The sequence below is a fragment of the Betta splendens genome, chromosome 11 (assembly GCF_900634795.4).
Source record: "Betta splendens chromosome 11, fBetSpl5.4, whole genome shotgun sequence".
NCBI classification, from domain to species: Eukaryota; Metazoa; Chordata; class Actinopteri; order Anabantiformes; family Osphronemidae; genus Betta; species Betta splendens.
In genome coordinates, this window is record NC_040891.2 from 2,698,075 (window position 1) to 2,716,338 (window position 18,264).

The following is an 18,264-nucleotide window of genomic DNA, read 5'->3' on the forward strand; positions in this document are numbered from 1 at the left end:
TATTTTGTGCCCCACGTCAATGTAACCACAAGGAAACACACACACACACACACACACAGACACACACACACACACACACACACACACACACACACACACACACACACACACACATATAGGTTGACAGGATACAGTGTATCTGTGTGCCGAAGTGAGACAGAAGGTTTAGTGATTTAGAGGATCCTCATGGTCTTTTTAGCGTACCCTATGCTTACCTAATGTGTTTTTCCATATTAAAGTTGCAGTTGAACTTCATGGTATGAATGCAACTATTCATCCAATATTCATTGGCATTTTAATGTTGTTGACTGGTAAAGCTCACTGTTTACCAGCATGTAAGTAACTTAAGCGCCATCAGCATCACTACAGGAGTAAAATCAGTATTAGTTGTAGCTTTAATTAACAGTCTGGGCTTTTGGTTTGAATGCCATACTCTGTATACCACGAAATATGAGCAACACAATCACTGCCTGTGTTCACTACTGAATTAAACAAAAAGCAGCTCCCATTTACTGTTGTCGCACTTATTCCAGTCGTCAGAGTGATATCACCTGTGGTATCTGCTGTATAGTATATGTGGTAATCAAACAATTGTTTCAGTTGGATGCATGTTCTTTGTTTGTGCACTGCATGTTGTAGTCTAACCATCTCTCACCAGTCAGACAACTGATCTTCTGTTGAGCTTTAATACATAATATAAAGGGCACTGAAAAGTCAAAAGAATTTAAAGCCACACCAGGTCTGTCACCAGGGGCCACATAGAGAAAAATATAAATTGACAGTATATATTGTGTAGAACCAGGCCACTCACTACGTGATGTATACCGCCTCACTTCTAATGCAAAATTGTTATTAAAAATCCAATGCTGGCAAAAATTATTTGATAATTGAATGTGTTTGAATAAAAAAAGCCCACCACAGTTCCCTAATTTTACAAAGTAGTAGTATTCTCTTAGTAATACTGTCAGATTGCTTTATAGGATGGTGATTCCTCTTCATGGTCCCATATGAAGAAAGTGAAAAAGGTGATGTGGATCTTAAACAAATAAATTATTGGTTTTCTTAACACATATGTACAAATATACTAGTGTCTGTTAAAAATTGCCATCAACTTAAAGCAAACCTTTAGCACTAGGCATATTAACGCTTGAAAGCTGTTTATTTTCTTTCTTTACTTACCTTTAATGGGAATTGTTGTGCTCAGTGGAAGAAGTGATGCTGCGCTTTGGTCTGAACAACAGCTGGCAGGTCTGTATTCAGTTTATTGGTTGAGATGCGATAGATATCACAGAGATGGCTGCCAATCGCTTTTACTCACAAAAGCCTATTGATAATCAGAGAATGTCCTCTCACGTGTGCGTTGACCCAAACAAACTCTTTTGCGTGATCCATTTAAGTCCAAAACAGCTAACATTATTTAAATCCTTTTCTCCGGGCAGTCCACATTCCTTCCATAAAGCTTCTGTAGAGCGATGAGCTGTGCTGCGTCATATTTGGCTGACACTTTTCTGACTTTTGTTAGCACACCACAAACACTGTTGCTAGGCGGGAGGCTAGCTGTCATTTGCCTCACCTTCCCCTCCCACTCTGTGCTCATGTAGGACGATCTGATGTTTCATTTTCTGGCGCTGTCCTGTGTTATATTCTTTCATCATGGCAACAGTTTCATTGTATATCAAACAGACACATTTACCTTGGTTTCTATAAAAAATATTCATTTATCCACTCTGATATATAAATATCATGTGTGATCTTGTGGTCTTTCTCCAAGTCTTTTCTGGTGGCCCTAAGCATTTTTTCCTGTTGTTTTTGGTGTCTTATGCCGGTTGGTAAACTAAATTGTGCACTACCACCACCACCTGAGCAATTTTTTTAATTGATTGCTCACTTTGTAGGTACCTTGTGCCTTGTTCAAGACAGTGGCTCCACCTAGTGTTAAGACTAATAATTGCAATACACTTACGTCCAAATATAATAATTAATATATTTTTAGACTTTGATACGGGCCAATAAAAAAAGAACGTTAAGCTGCATTTGGCCCATGAGCTATTCTTTGGGCAGTGCTGCGATGCAGCTTAATCTGACACCAGGGGCAACCTGGTGTCCAGCACATGAATCCGGGGAGCCAGGAATTGAACCACCAATGATGGATGACAGCTCTACCTCCTGACCACTGGAGATGTTTAACCACTTCTCGTTTTCTTCTCACATTCATGTTTATAATCACTTTTAACACAGTCCTCAAGTGTTACATATGCTATGATACACAAACTAATTTTGTCCAGAAATATTTTGAAAATATGTTTTGTCAATTTACTTTTTTCTGTATCTAAGATGGTTCAAATGACACTGAAGGGCTATGGTGATAAGTACTAGACTTTTGTAGTGGTATTACTGTGAATGTTGTGCCCTGAAAAGTGTGGCCTAAAGAAGCAATAAACAGCAGGATTCACTATGACTGGTTGTATGATCATGGAAGACTTACAAAATCCTCCTGGGCTTTGGCACAGTCAGGCCCACATTGAGTTTCTCACCTTTTGAATGAAGCAGCTAAGGCATACTAAAGCTTTTAAAGTCTGAGATAATATTCAAAATTGAAATATTTATTAGGTCTTTTAAAACAATTCCCACATTACTGACAGAACCCAACCATAATTTCCGGACTATAGAGCGAACCTAACTTTAAGTTGCTACCGTTAGAATTGAATTTTAAAAATTGTTCATATCTAGACATGTGCGGACATGTCTATATGTATGTATAAGTACAGGACAAAAATGTTTTCCAAACTGCCTTACACCTGGAGCAGGAAACAAAGAGCAGGTTTGATCTTCCTGAACTGATCGGACAGATGCTTGTTATTTATTTGATAGTGTTTATAAAACGTGTTCACACTGTATTGTGGGACATTTACACAGAAAATTTACACAGAAAAATTATACACAAAGATTTTTGTAACCTTCAATTAAAAAAGGAATTGATCATTATCACCACTGCCTTCTGCGCATTAAAACCAATAACGTCATCTTCTTCAGTGTCAGAATTAAACAGCCTCACAATTGCTTCGTCACAAACTTTCTCTGTCTTTCTTTTGCCACTTCGTCGACTTTTTCCTCATAGCGGGGGGAGCTGCTTCGAGAGTCGTCTGTGCCCTGATGGACAGGCCTTATTTCGACTCGACTTCTTTTAGGTGGCAATTGTTTTGGCTTTTGTTGAGCGCAGCAACTCCTGCGCGGTTGACGTGTAAGAATAAGTGAAACATCTTTACAGTATCTTTTGGCGAGTTAGCCATATATTTAGGGCAAAAAGAAGTATCTGCTCTGTTGGTCCAATGCAATATATTTTAGGCTTTTATTTTGATTTCAATAACATACAGTGCAGTACACAGTGAAACAAAACAATGTTTTCCTCAGGGCCAAGGTGCTACATCAAAATACACAACATAACAACGTAATTTTAAAATTGCACGTAATCTGACTAAAACTAAAAAAGAACTTTATCCTTTTAAACCCCAAGTCTATTTTCTGGGATTGTAGCGTAGGGGCGAAGGATGGGGGTATAGCCACACATGCACAGTATATCTCTGCAATCATAAGAGCTATTAGAATGCATTTGGTGTAAAAATGTATTTTATGTATTTATTACTGCAGTAATAACAATTATTGTATTGCTGCTGTGTTTGATGCATGTGAAAGACATTTATAAAGCACTGTAGCTAAGACTCTACTGTTTAATTTGATGTATGACTAGTCTATATTCCCGTCATAGTAAGTGCATGGTAAGTCCTTCAAACCCCAAAGGGACTAATCAGAATCAGAATAATTTTTATTTGCCAGTTTGTTTTCTGTGGCGCCTGCCAGAGTGAAGGAGCTTGAACAGTTTATGTGCAGGATGTGTACTGACAGCCCGTTTTCTGAGTCTGGCCCGGTACCAATGCTCAGTGGAAGGAAGCTCAGTCACAATGATCTTCTACCATCACCCTCTGCAATCTGTGTCTGTCCTGCTTGGTGGCTGACCCAAACCACACAGTGATGGAGGTGCAGAGGACAGACTGGACGATAGTAGTATAGAAGATGGTCAGCAGCTCATGGGGCAGGTTGAACTTTCTGAGCTGTCTCAGGAAGTACAACCTCTGCTGGGTCTTTCTGTGGACAGTGAATATGTGGGGGGACCACTTCAGGTCCTGGGAGATATTGGATCCAAGGAACCTGAATTAGTCCACAGTAGAGACGTTTTATTGTGGATGGGGGTTGGGGGGTCAGGTGGTTCTTGAGCGTATTGAGCTCCAGCTGATTCTGACTGCACCACTGGACCAGCTGCTCAACCTCCTGTCTGTATGCAGACTCATCAGCCCCCTGGATGAGCCCAATGACGGTCATGTCGTCTGCATACATCAGGAGTTTCACAGATGGGTCCCCTGAGGTGCAGTTATTGTAAAATAGCAGTGGGTAGAGGACACATAGGCACTCAAGTGGGGTTTAACCCATTGCAACCATACTAAATCCAAATATTATGACATGGTTTACTTAGCATTAATTGAAAATATATTATTCTATTACAGTAATTTACGTGTGTCTGGTTCACCTCCACCTTCCACCAGTCTCCATTGTTGAGAATAAGGATGCAGCATTAAAGGAAAAGTGATGGGGACTTAAAAGAGAATAACTGGTGTGATCTGTGGCAGGTTCCATGGCTGGTGTTGCAGTTGATTGGGATGGTGCACCATAATGTGCTATTGTAGCAGCAAATAATAATGATTTAAGTGGATGAAGCTGCTGGTCTGAAATAAAAATACATTTTCATGACTTTCACGTGTTTTGTGTTTGGATGTGTTGTGTTGGATAGTTTATAATGCCATCTGCGCCATCTGCTAGATTGGTTCTGTCTGCGTTTGTAATTTTCAGCCTTAAAAACAGCAACGTCTCATTAATCTGGGTAACGCTCCCCCCTCCGGCGCTACATAAAATTCAAGAAGGCCTCCGTCTGTTATGGATAAGATTGGAGAAATCTCATACATACTGTTTGTCCTCCATGCTGAGCTGCGAAAAGGAACATGAAACAAGTCCAGCTCAGACATGACGCATTCTGAGGACATTCTGAGGTTTGTTTTTAATCTCTATGTAGATGCTCTCTATATGATAGCTTGGCAAGCGGCAGATAGTGAGGAGAGTTAAAAGTTCTGGTTATGACGTCTTCGTACTCCCCCTTAACCAATATGCAGCGCAGGAGAGGAGCGAATAAGTCGCCAACCACCTGGTGCCTCACTATGTCCGAATAACAGTATAAATGGTAAAATCCGCCCTACCACTTATCTCTTTCCAGACCTCAATGCTCTTAAGACAGTGAAGATGACAGTGGATATCAGGAAGGACCCAGCCCCCCTCCCCCCTGTCATCCTCTGCGACCTCTGTGGAGTCCTTCCGCTTCCTTGGCACCATCATCAGCCAGGACCTCAACTGGGAGTAGAACATCAGCTCCATCACTAAGAAGGCTCAGCAGAGGATGTACTTCCTGAGGCATTTGAAGAAGTTTCACCTCCCTGTAAAGATGTTGGTAAACTTCTACACTGCCATCATTGAATCCATCCTCACATCCTCCATCACAGTCTGGTTCATTGCGGCCACAGCCAGAGACAAGGCCAAGCTGCAGTGTGTCATCCACTCAACGGAGAAGGTGATTGGCTGCCACCTCCCGTCTCTCCAGGAGCTGCACATCTCCAGGACCCGGAGACGGGCAGCCAGGATTGTAGCTGACCCCTCTCACCCAGGACATCAACACTTTCAGCCCCTCCCCTCTGGCAAGAGGCTCCGGTCCATCAGAACTAGGAACTTGCGCCACAAAAAGAGCTTCTTCCCAACTGCAGCCAGTCTACTGAACAGTGCCCCAACTCCACCCAGTTGACCCCCCCAACCAAAGGACTATCGCTGCCACTTAGAGATCCCACCATCCCAGACCACTTGCGCGTCCACTTCACTCCACTGTATATAGTCTGTTCATAACTCCATTTTAATTCATCCTTAACTGCACTATTTAAGTATCATGTCATGTTGTATGTTGTATTGTCACCATGTCATGTTGTATGTTGTACTGTTACCATGTCATGTTGTATGTTGTATGTTGTACTGTTTGTACTTTTTTTATGCTGAGATGCAAGTTCCTTGTTCTGTAAAGTGCGCTCTACTGGACCTGGCAATAAAGCTTTTCTGATTTCTGAAAGGATCCTTTGTAATCACAGAGTTTGTATATCGGTGGTATTCTAGGAACGCATTCTGTTATCTTAAAAACTTCATCCGTGAACCCCTGATAAATTTTTGTATCATAAACCCCTCTCAGCTTTAAAATTCATCATTAAATCGTTCTTGTGTCTTAGAGGAAGGGACCGGTACAGATACCTGTAAAGCATTTTCAGACGTCACCTGAGAAGGTACTATTTTAATACTGGAGTGAAACGCATTATTGTAGCTGTTGACATTTTGCTGCAAAACCTCTGCATATCTGAAGTAATGATACAATCTAAGTTTTATTGCAGCGCTCCACAACTGACACTTTAACTTCGCTGGATGTGATGTGATGTGTTCGATTTTGTGTTTTTTATCAGCGCCTTAAATAGCTTGTTGCAAAATTCTTTTCCCTGATCCGTCTGAATAGAATAATTATTGATAGACTCAAAAGCAGCTGTCACTTTTTTTTGCACTCTTATTTTTAATAGGCCTACGCTTTTTTAGAGAATACATAACTCTCAGCAGAAATTCGTTGTATGATGCTAGGGCCTGCATGTCGCAAAGATCGACCTGGACACAAGTCGTAATCGTAAATTGCCCGTGTCGCAAAGGCATTTATAGTGTCCAGCATGGGCCCATTCAGCTCGTTAACGCATGCCGCTCCCTCCTCTGGGATGGGTTGGAGGCCCTTGCACAGTATTAAGGTGACCATCCTCCTCACTGTCATAAGCGCTGCGCCTGTCTGAACCCAGTTCCAGAGAGGGCCAGCCGCTGATCCGTGTCGATGTCGATGCAGTGTCATCATCATTGTCATCCCTGTCATAGCAGGCACTAGCCACAGATCGTGGCGTGAGTTTATGCTGAGAAGCCATGCTTGCTTGCTTGCTTGATGAGGACTGGGGCAGAGGGTCTCTTATACCTGAAGAAGAGGGAGGCGGGGTGGGTGTGGCTAAGGGGACAGAGCCTTTTTCACAATCAGTTCCTAATAATCCTCGCTCATTCGAAACAGAAGAGCAATCTCATCTCCCCATTTAGAATCAGAATTAGAATCATTTTTAATTGCCAGGTATACACAAAACAAACAAGGAATTGCATCCAGTCTGACTCCGTTTTTTCATACCCTCATACCAAACAGTAATTATTTACATATCAATTACAGTTATATACATACATTATTTGCATAAAGTAAATAAAGAATAGAATAAAATAAATTAAAATTGCACCACACATGTTCTTAATCGTAATCGTAAATTGCCCGTGTCGCAAAGGCATTTATAGTGTCCAGCATGGGCCCATTCAGCTCGTTAACGCATGCCGCTCCCTCCTCCCTCCACATGGAGTCCTTTCTCCATGTGATGGAGTTCAGCTCAGACACAGCCTTGGGAAAGAAGCTAGCCCTGTGTCTGGTGGTTCTGGTGGACATAGCTCTGTGGTGCATGCCAGAGGGGAACAATAAAAGGTTTGTGTGCGGGGTCTGTGGGGTCAGCAGTCATGCTGAAAGCCTGTTTTTTGAGTCTGGCCCGATACAGATGCTCAATGGATGGCAGCTCAGTCCCAATGATTTTCTCTGCTGACCAGACCACCACTGCAATCTGTGTCTATCCTGTTTGGTGGGTGACCACTTCAGGTCCTGGGAGATTGTGGACCCTAGGAACCTGAATGAGTCCACGGTAGACACTGTGTTGTTGTGAATAGTGAGGGGGAGGGGGGTCAGGCAGTTCGTGATCACTGGTGGAGCCGCTGATTTCCCAAACAAACTTAAGTATTTTAGGCTCGAGTCGAAGCTCTCCAGGAGGTGTGAGTTAAGGGTCTGTCTGACAGAGGGTTCAGCCTGTAGCAGATTCAAATTATTAATAGTTTGACATTAATGCAGAAACATTAATATACCTCGAAGTTGGGGCACCAGGTTTGTTTTAAAGCTGAAACCACGCTTGTATAAATCTAGTCAACGCCAGATGTCAATTCAATGAGTTACCAGTTATGAACAACAATAACAACTTTCTCGTGATAAAACCAAATCAGTCTCTTATGCCGTGAATTCTTGTCGCGTTTCAGTGACCTCTGCTTAAATCTGAAGAACAATGCACACAAACCAGATTCCTTTTAACGTTTTATTAGTCTAACACTACTGAATGATGTTATATATATCCATATAATGTTATATGAATAACATTATATGGAAATACTCAAATAAACAGAACAGAAAATGAGAGAACAATCACAATGAGATGATCAGCAGTGAATGAATCAATGAGTTAAAGGACAGGGAAAGGCCTAATTGTGTGATGGCCTTGATCAAGTGAAAAGAGTATTTGTCTCTAACTTACACAAATCTAAGGATAACTAATGAATTTGGAATGTTCAATTTTAACGCTTTGAGAAACACCAGAATTCTCAGAGGCCTTAGTTTGGAGCTGTAGGCCATTGCTGTGACACACTGTGACTAACATCAAAAATGAAGGTTTTAAGCCTAATCTCATGTGGAGGGTGTGCCAGCTTCTCGAACCTGAAGAGGGAGATGGTTCCAGAGCAGAGGAGCTTGGTAGCTAAAAGCTCTGCCTCCCGTTCCACATTTAAAGACTCTAGGAACCACAAGTAGCCCAGCGCTCTGAGAACGAAGCGTTCTGCTGGGACCATAAGGAACTATGAGGTCTTTAAGATAAGAAGGAGCTTTATCATTGAGTACTTTGTAGGTGAGTAGGAAAATTTTAAATTCTATCCTACATTTTACAGGCAGCCAGTGCAGAGAAGCTAATGTAGGAGGAATGTGACCTCTCTTTCTAAGTCCTGTCAGAACTCTGCAGCATTTTGAATAAGCTGTAGGCTTTTTAAGAAGCTGTTAGGACATCCTATGAGTAAGCAGTTACAGTAGTCCAGCCTAGAGGTAAGAAATGCATAGATCAGTTTCTCTGCATCACTCTGAGAGAGGATGCTTCTGACTTACGCTATATTTCTAAGATGGAAGTAGGCGGTTCTGGAGATTTGTTTAATGTATGATGTAAAAGAGAGATCCTAGTCAAAGATGACGCCAAGGTTCCTCGCAGTAGAATCTGAAGCTAATGTTATGCCATCCAGGGTGGCTATCAGACTCAATAGTGTCTCTCTCAGATTTTTACACCCAACAATAAGAATTTCAGTTTTATCTGAATTTAGTAAGTTTTGGGACATCCAGGATTTGATGTCTTTTAAACAACCCTGAATTTTGACTAGTTGATCTGTTTCATTTGGTTCCTAAGACATATATAGCTGAGTATCATCTGCGTAACAATGAAAATTAATAGAATACTTTCTAATAATCTCACCTAGAGGAGACATGTATAGGCTAAACAAAATTGGACCAAGCACAGAACCCTCTGGTACTCCATAGCTAATCCTTGTGCATGTGGAGAATTTCTCATTAACATGAACAAACTGGAATCTGTTCAACAAATAAGATTTAAACCATCCCAATGCTGTTCCTTTAATCCCGATTCTATGTTCTAGTGTCTGTAATAGAATGTTATGATCAATTGTATCAAATGCAGCACTAAGATCTAACAGGACAAGGACAGAAACTAGATCATTGTCCGAAGCTAATAGAAGATCATTAGTGACTCTAACCAGAGCTGTTTCTGTGCTATGATGTTCTCTAAATCCTGACTGAAAATCTTCGTACAGGTTATTCCCACTCAGGTGGTCAGATAATTGTTTAGCCACGATTTTTCCAGGAATCTTGAAAATAAAGGGTAAATTTAAAATGGGCCTATAGTTGGCTAGTTCTCCAGGGTCCAGGGTTGGGTTTTTCAATAGAGGTTTGACCACAGCCACCTTAAAAGCCTGTGGTACATAGCCTAGTTGTAAAGATTGGTTGATTTGATTTAATATGGACGAGCTGATTAAAGGTAGAACTTCTTTGAGTAATCTGGTTGGGATTGGATCTAAAAGACAAGTGAACGACTTGGAAGAGTTGATTATTGAGGTTAACTCCATATGAGTTATGGGGAAGAAGCTGTCTAGGTAAGACAGAGGATTTGGTAAATTTAAAGTTGATGGATCTAGACAGGGGCTTTCTGTCATTTGGAAGAGGTCGCTACTGAATGTTTTTTCTAATGGCGATAATTTTATTAGTAATTCATAAAGTCATTGCTGCTGAGATTTAAGGGGATAGTAGACTCAACACAGCTATGACTCTTGGTCAGCCTGGCTACAGTGCTGAAAAAAAAAACCTGGGGTTGTTTTTGTTTTCCTCAATTAGGGAGGAATAATGTGTTTTTCTAGCAGCACAAAGTGCTTTTTTATATTTTATTAGACTGTCCTTCCATGCAATGCAGTTTACATTTATTTTGTTGGAACGCCACTGTCTTTCTAGTTGTCTGGTCCTGTGCTTTAGGCTGCGGATCTCTGAGTTATACCACGGAGCTAACCTCCTCTGATTCACTGTCTTCTTCTTCAGAGGAGCCACTGCGTCTAACATTGTACGTAGAGAGACTGCAGCATCATCTACAAGACAGTCAACCTAAGGATTAAGGTGACTGTCCTCTGTGTATCTACAAGACATTGAGGCAAAAGATGATGGAATCATCTACTTGAATCTGGCAACAGCGTTGTCAGATAAACATCTGCTACAGTAACATTTCTTTCCAGCTATTGTAAGGTCAATTATGCTAAATTCAAAAGTTAATAAGAAATGGTCAGATAACAGAGGGTTTTGGGAAAGAACTATTAAATTATCAATTTCAACCCCATATGTCAGGACAAGATCAAGGGTATGGTTAAAATGATGAGTGGGTTCATTTACATGCTGTGTAAAACCATTAGTATCTATTGAGGAGTTAAAAGCAGTGCAGTGTAGTGAGGTGTTGTTTATACTGTACTGTAGAAGTATGACCGAGGCCGACCAAGATGTTTACAGGTCAGTCCAACAGTTGTCCTTAAAGGGAGTCACAACAGGGGAAGAGGATAGATAGAGGCACAGCTGGTGAGCTAGATTGGACCCGGGAAGGGAGGGGTGAGGGAGAAGTAATACACAGCCAATTCTAATACATTTTATCAATCCATGACTAATTTGTCTAGATCAATACTCCAATCAGTCAGAACTCAGGGCTTCTTCACCTCTTGTGGGACCATGAGTCACCCGTGACATCTCCTCAAGCCTATCAGACAAGGCTGTCACCATAGTCACCAAGTGTTCAGTCTGTCTGCAGATGTTATCCCTCGATCTCTTGTCTTCTTCTGAACGGGCTGAGATCTTATTAGTCAGTCCTGCAATCCGGGCATCCAAACGGGCTGAGATGTTACTGATCAGTCCTTCAATCCGGGTCATCCTCTGATGCAAATCATCTGATCGAGCTGAGATGTTCCTTGTCAGTCCTTAAATCCGGGCCATCCTCTGGTGTAACTCCGTCAGCTGAGTAACCATGAGCCAGCCAGCAGTGTTTGGACGTGAGATGTGGGGGTCACTGAAAGTAGTAAAATACCTCATTGTTACTCCTGAAATCAAAAAATCACAGAGTACGTTGAAACTGTAAGAGCACGACTTAAAGCAGCAGGTGCACTGGCCCAGGAACACTTAATCACTTCACAGGATAAGATGAAGAGGCAGTACAACCTCTCCACAGAAAAATGATCATTTAAGCCTGGGGATAAGGTGCTTATTAATTTACCTGTGACTAGACCTTGTCTGAAAAGTTCTCTGGTCCATACATTGTAGAAAAGCAATTAAGCAACACAAATTACATAATTAAAACACCAGATCGCCGGTGGCGTAGTCATGTCTGTCATGTGAACATGCTCAAGGCCTATTTTACCAGAAATGACAAGACATCAGGTGGCGACATTCCCCCTAGGGAAGTTGCTGTGGCCACAACACAGGTGGTAGGAACTGGTGACATGGATGATGATGGGCTGGTCATGTCCGGTGTCGTGCCTCAGCAGGCGAGGCTTAGTAATAGTGAAATCCTCCCAGAGTACCCTGCTCATTCATTAACTACTCAGATGAATGACATCGAAGCACTCATTCTGGATTTTCCTTATTTGTTCAGTGAATAAGGAATGCACCAGTGACCTTTCAGCGGTGGCAGCTCCATTAACCAGCCCACGGGCCTCATTCAGCTGGACAGGTAAGTGTCAACGGGCATTTCATAGCTTAAACGGATTGCTTTGTTGTGTTCCTGTCCTGGCTGCACCCAATTATTCATTCCCTTTTAAGATGGAGTTGGATGCCTTTGGAGTAGGAGCTGTACTACTTCAGGATAATGACCAAGGCACCGATCGTCCGGTAGATTATTTCTCTCAAAGGTTTAACGTACATCAACTCCACCATAGAAAAAGAAACCCTTGCTTTGTTATGGGCGCTGCAGCATTTTAAAGTCTATGTAAGATCCCATGGTGTTGTAGTTTTCACTGATCATAGACAGTAACATTTCTAAGATCAATGTGCAACAACAACCAACGACTGATGCGGTAGTCTCTTATGGTGCAGGACTATGGCCTGGCAATCTGTCATGAAAAGGGGATCGAGAACATCGTAGACACGTTGTGACATATAGCGTGACCGTAGTTGATCTGGCATTCAAACTGAGGGCTTTGAACTTATTAGGGTGTTATGTGCCAATAGGTGGAACTGTTTTTTTTGTGTGTGCTCTGTCCTTGTGTGCAGGTCCTGGGCAGAGTGACAGCACTTGCACCTTTGCCACGGCATTTATAGGAGGAACCCATATGGATGCGGGAGAAGGAGGAGACGAGAAGAGACCGAGAGACTATGATTAAGAGTTGAGAGTTGAGAGAACCAGCTGACCAGCCAAGCTGAGCCTTTATTATTTATGTTGTCCGGAGGTTACATCTACCAAAAATGTAACATTATTCAGCAAGCAGCTAAAGCCAGCAGCAAGTGATAAAACAATCAATAAAGATCTAAGATTTCAATTCACACAGTCAAAACTATTTTTATTCTTTCCCTGAGTGCTTTATTGGTTTACTTATAACCCCTTTATTGCTGGGTGTTTGGGCTTGAAGACCGGTGAGGGAGAAATGTGATCGATAATTTGTCTCTGTCCTGTTCACTCCTATTCTGAACTTGATTCTGCCCTTGATGTTTCATCTCGTCCGAGTGAAGAGGCTCAGCTGCCCGGAGGCAGGTGTCCTTGTCATTCTTTCTTTCCTGTCGTCCTCCTTCGCTTTGTTCCTCAGTTTTGTCCACACTGACAGTGTCCCCCAGCCACAACGTCTTCAGTCCAACCATCTTTTTTGTTTTGTGAACTTTAGCTCCCATTTTGACATGAATCGTGATGATCATGATCGTTGTTTCTTTACAATACTTATCATTAGCACTTCATAGAATATGAAATCAACATCACGGTAAATAAATCATCTGCAAAAGAATCAACACAATGGCAGTAATGATACTTTTTTATTTTCCCTATTAATCAATTGAACATATTAATACACACAACAGGAAATGTGATTATCATTCATTATTGGCATTATCTTTTGCTTGCTTGATTATCTCTTTCTGATTTCCACTCCCTTTATTTCCCTTCGATCAAGGTTCTTGTTCGGACCGCTGTACTGCCCTCTCTTTTGCTCCTTAGCCCTGCCGGCCTGTCCCTCCCAACTCTCTCCTCTCAGCTTGTTCTGCTTTCTTTTTTAATTCCTGTAACTCTGTAGCTAGCTGCATCATTCTCTCATCCCAGATAGCAGGCCTATCTCCAAATCTTCTTCAACCCCTGCTAGAAGTGGGAGACCACCGATCCAGAGACCGTCCACTATTCCAAGGTGTCGAATATATTTGTTGCCAGTTCCGATTCCAATTTGGAGATCTCCTTCATTGTTGTGCTCATTTCCGGCCCCCCTGTGGGATTCTTCTGATGCCATACCCATTCCGGGCTCCACTGGGGAGATTCCCTCTGCCTCCTATAAAGAAAAAAATTGTGCATTTGTGCTTTTCTTATCCAACACAGTCATCATGTGCTCAGTGACTGGTTACAGTTAGGTTCAACACTGAACATTCTTACACAAACAACTAATGTTTGTCTAATGTGCCCTGTCGTACATCAAGTATAAATATATGATGATGTTCTGTTTGATTGACTATTACTGAATAGTTTATGGTCTGTGTCTGTCTTCTACACCCCGGTCTCTGGCTCCCTCCTAACTGATTTCTCACCAGACCCAAGGCCGTAAAACCAAATGCATCTTTGAAGCTTGGTGTTCCTTCCTCTCTGATAACAAGACACAGATGATGCGGAAGGGAGAATGTAAACATTCTTACTCACGGCGAGATAGGGTGGCACGATCAATTTCATGCCAGATCTTCTCACCAGGATTGAGCAGTAAGGAAGAGGCATTTTTTAAGTCCAAGCAGAGTAGAACTCTTAGGATATCAGTAATTGTTTTATTGTTATGTTATTTCCTTTCCCCTTTGCTGAACACGGGATCTGATCACTGTGTGTTTCCGCGATCACGTGACTGTAACGCTGTTATAGATCTGCGTGAACCTAAGAGGTGCGCATTGAAGTGCTGTGATCTGTGATTTTTCTAGCTTAAGGTCTGTTCTAAACTAGACAGAACAATTATAACTGCAGAAAATAACTAACCATCAACTATGTTGTTCAGAAAAAAAAAGAGCAATAATAAGGAATCAAATTTCTCCTACATTAGCTTCTCTGCACTGGCTGCCTGTAAAATGTAGGATAGAATTTAAAATTCTCCTACTCACCTACAAAGTACTCAATGATAAAGCTCCTTCTTATATTAAAGACCACATAGTTCCTTATGCTCCCAGCAGAACACTTAGTTCTCAGAGCACTGGGCTACTTGTGGTTCCTAGAGTCTTTTTAAATGTAGAACGGGGGGCAGAGCTTTTAGCATCCAAGCTCCTCTCCTCTGGAACCAGCTCCCTCTTCAGGTTCGTGAAGCTGACACACTCTCCACCTTTAAGATTAGGCTTAAAACCTTCCTTTTTGATAAAGCTTATAGTTAGAGATAGTTCAGGTCACTGGCAATGATTGTTAGTCACAGGAACCATCTCTTAGTTAAGCTGTAATAGACATAGACTGCTGGGGGACTTAATTTATACACTGAGCTCTTTTGTTTCCTTCTACCTCTTCTGTCCAATAACCTCCCATCATTGTCCCATGTTTAACTAACCTTGTCTCTTTCTCTCCAGTAGTTGTGCTTCTCTCCCGCTCTCTCTCTCTCTCTCTCTCTCTCTCCTCTACTCTGTCCTCACCTACAGGTATCATTGGACTAAAAGTTTGGTGTCTGTGATGGGCAGCTGCGGATCCAACCATCCTGCCTGTATTCAGTCCCTGGTCCAACCATCCTGCTGGTGCTCTGTTGTTGCTTGTTGTCTCACCCCAACCGGTCGAGGCAGATGGCCACTCGAATCCAGCCTGGTTCTGCTGGAGGTTTCTTCCTCGTTAGAGAGGGAGTTTTTCCTCTCCACTGTTGCTGTCAAACTATGTTGTGATTTGACACTGGATTTATATATTATATATATATAAATGGATTATATATATAAAAATTGAATTGAATCATGGATACTGTCTGAATTTGACGATATTTATTTGCTAGCAGGTTGTTGCCCTTCATACTCCCCACATTTGAGCACAGATACTTAACAGTAAAATGTTAATAGTAAAAAAGGTTTGGTGTAATATATGTGTGTTACAGGTAGAAATGAACAGTCGGACCTCAGTTACGCTGTAGTGCATTGGAGGCTTCGAATCAACGCTGCGCCACCTGGTAGTTAAAACGAGACCAGCGTCCTGATTTTTTTTAGCCCGCTGCAGGATTAAAAATCTTTAGTCAGCGACGCACCCGCTGCACCGTGGCGACGCAGCAGTACTGCAGTGAAAGCGCTACTCACTTTGAATTGCTACCACTGTAACAGAGGGTTTTGGGGAAAACAAGGAAAAGAGAAAAAGCAGAGTGAGCTATATCTGCCATTTTTGAAGACATGCTCTGCCACAGACACTAGTTAAAGCAACAACAGGAGACGCTTTAGGCGTGATAGGCCCAATAGTGCTGCACTACAGTGAAACCCCCAGCATTTGATAACCAAATGCTGGATGACCTTCCAGCATCTCATGACAAACACAAAATTTCCCACATTCCTCCCTTTTTGACAAACATACAAACAAGGGAAATTATTGTAAACATTTTAAGTTATTGTCTCTTTAGTGTCAGTTTAGTGTTTCTCTTTCAGTCCCTTTTGAGTACTTGATGTTCCGTTGGTGCTCGTCCACATTCATAGAAGGAAACATGGTTCCCCTACTTAGAAGATTTCTTAAACCTGTTCTGTTTCCGATGTTGCTCCTCTGTTGATTCCATCTATGTTGTCCTTTTTTTGTTTAATGTTGATTTATTTCCCAATCTGAAGACATTCAAGCAGTTAAAAATTGATGTTCCACAGAATCTTTCACAGTCAGCAATTCCGCACTAGCAGAAGCATCGTTGATGACACTTTCATCAACTTTCTAGTCATCTGTGGTCCAAACAGTACGTCAGGTCAGCTCCTGTTTTGAGAGGGAGAATCAGTAAGGGAAGCTTAAAAGTATAAAACTGTAAAAAGAAAACTGGTAGGGTCTCCCAAGGTAAAGAGGTCCTGGGTGATGGGCCAGACGAAGAGCGGTTCACAAACCCCCCTATGAAAGAAAGACCAGCAAGGACCGAGACGTGGCCCGGTATGGTGCAGGGCCCCACCCTGGAGCCAGGCCCGGGATTGGGGCTCGCATGCGAGTGCCTGGTGGCCGGGGCACGGTCTTCAAGTGGACCCACCATCCGCAGGAGGAGCCGTAGGGGATAGTGGATTGGGCAGCAGTAAAAGGCGGGATTGTAGGCGACCCAATCCCTGGATAACCAATCTGGCTATTGGGACATGGAATATTACGTCACTGGGGGGGAAGGAGCCTGAGCTTGTGCAGTACCAGAAATAGTCGGGCTCACCTCCACACACAGCCTGGGCTCTGGAACCCAACTCCTTGAGAGGGGCTGGACCTTCTTCTACTCTGGAGTTGCCTGCGGCGAGAGGCAGCGGGCTGGTGTGGTCTTGCTAATAGCTCCCCAGCTTAGCCGCCATGTGTTGGACTTTTCCCCGGTGGACGAGAGGGTCGCTTCCCTGCGCCTTCAGGTGGGGAATAGGTCACTCACTGTTGTTTGTGCTTACATGCCAAATGGTAGTGTGGAGTACCCGGCCTTCTTGGGGTATCTGGAGGGAGTGATGGAAAGCGCTCCAACCCCATCGTTCTTCTGGGAGATTTCAATGCCCACGTGGGCACCTGGAGAGGCATGATCGGGAGGAACGGCCTCCCTGATCTGAACCTAAATGGTGTTATGTTATTGGACTTCTGTGCTAGGCACAGTTTGGCCATAACAAACACCATGTTCGAACATGAGGGTGTCCATCGGTGCACATGGCACCAGAACATCCTAGGCCGGAGGTCGATGATAGACTTTGTAGTCGTTTCACATGACCTTCGGCCATATGTTTTGAACACTCGGGTGAAAAGAGGGGCTGAGCTGTCAACTGATCACCACCTGGTGGTGAGTAGGATCCGCTGGTAGGGAAGGAGGCTGGAACGACTTGGCAGGCCCAAACCTTTCGTGAGGGTCTGTTAGGAATGTCTGGCTGAACCCTCTGTCAGACAGACCTTTAACTCACACCTCCGGGAGAGCTTGGACCAGATTTCGAGGGAGGTGGAGACATAGAGTTTGAGTGGACCATGTTCTCTGCCTCCATTGTCAACGCAGCCATTCAACTGTGACAGCACCTGGCCCTGACATGATCCACGCCTACTGGCTAAAAAAGCTCACTGCAATCCATGAGCGCCTGGCAGCACAAATGAACCAGCTGCTAAGGGATGGGACTCACCCTGAATGGCTAACCACAGGGCGAACGATCCTGATAATAAAGAATCCCTCAAAGGGTACAGTCGCATCCAACTACCGGCCAATAACCTGTCTCTCCACAACATGGAAGCTCATGTCAGGCATCATCGCAGCTAAGATAAGTGGGCACATGGGTCAATACATGAGCGAAGCACAGAAGGGCATTGGTAAGGATAC

The 18,264-nt window shown here is 42.9% G+C and overlaps 1 protein-coding gene and 2 long non-coding RNA genes across 3 annotated transcripts in view; 2 read left to right on the forward strand and 1 right to left on the reverse strand.

Annotated features, from left to right (window-relative positions):
- LOC129604801 (uncharacterized) overlaps nucleotides 1-18,264 on the forward strand; it is a 67,268-nt gene that overhangs the window by 38,415 nt on the left and 10,589 nt on the right. The gene's annotated exons all lie outside the window — the stretch shown is intronic.
- Nucleotides 8,985-13,122, forward strand: LOC129604802 (uncharacterized). Its single transcript, XR_008696027.1, has 2 exons — nucleotides 8,985-12,317; nucleotides 12,857-13,122. It is a non-coding gene; the product is annotated as an uncharacterized LOC129604802 (long non-coding RNA).
- The window catches only part of epb41a (erythrocyte membrane protein band 4.1a), a 65,959-nt gene continuing 61,276 nt past the window's right edge, over nucleotides 13,582-18,264 (reverse strand). Inside the window, exon 22 of the mRNA XM_055512624.1 lies at nucleotides 13,582-14,109. The gene's annotated coding sequence lies outside the window, so the exon portion shown is untranslated. The remainder of the gene's footprint in view (nucleotides 14,110-18,264) is intronic.